Source organism: Phalaenopsis equestris, unplaced genomic scaffold, assembly GCF_001263595.1.
Source record: "Phalaenopsis equestris unplaced genomic scaffold, ASM126359v1 Scaffold000002, whole genome shotgun sequence".
Lineage (NCBI taxonomy): Eukaryota > Viridiplantae > Streptophyta > Magnoliopsida > Asparagales > Orchidaceae > Phalaenopsis > Phalaenopsis equestris.
In genome coordinates, this window is record NW_018164444.1 from 60,476,019 (window position 1) to 60,476,561 (window position 543).

The 543-nt window shown below is 33.3% G+C and overlaps 1 pseudogene; it reads right to left on the reverse strand.

The window, feature by feature from the left end:
* LOC110019359 overlaps positions 1-543 on the reverse strand; it is a 57,730-nt pseudogene that overhangs the window by 6,613 nt on the left and 50,574 nt on the right.

The window sequence follows — 543 nt, forward strand, 5'->3', positions numbered from 1 at the left end:
TTTTGCATACTATACACTTCCCCTATTTCCTTAGTGGCGAAATAGCTACCTCATAAGGTAAATCCGACTTGAACGGATAAGATTAAAAATCAAATAGTCCTAAGCTATTCATGTCTACCAATTCCATCATTACCTTTTGTATCTATTATAAACTCGAGATAAGATTTGAACTTATAACCTAAACATCTTCAGAGTTCCGCTCTACCGGGTTGAGCTTCTCGAGCTTAATAAAAATTATTAAATGGAGATATTAGGACTCGATCCTAAAATAACGATATGCAAAATCGCAGTTTTACCAGTTAAACTATATCCCCTTGTTATATTTCTTCATTGGTACGTATTATTTATTGGCTTACTTTGACATAAAAAGGAGCCTCTGACTATATTATAGCCATAATAAAAAATGTAACCCACTAAGTGTAAAGCAAATATAGCTAAATCTACACTAGGTCCACTGTGACTTTGTATACCAGATAATGGAGGGTATAATGTTCAACCTGTACCTGCTCCATTTTCTATTGTACTAGCAAATAAAAACAATAG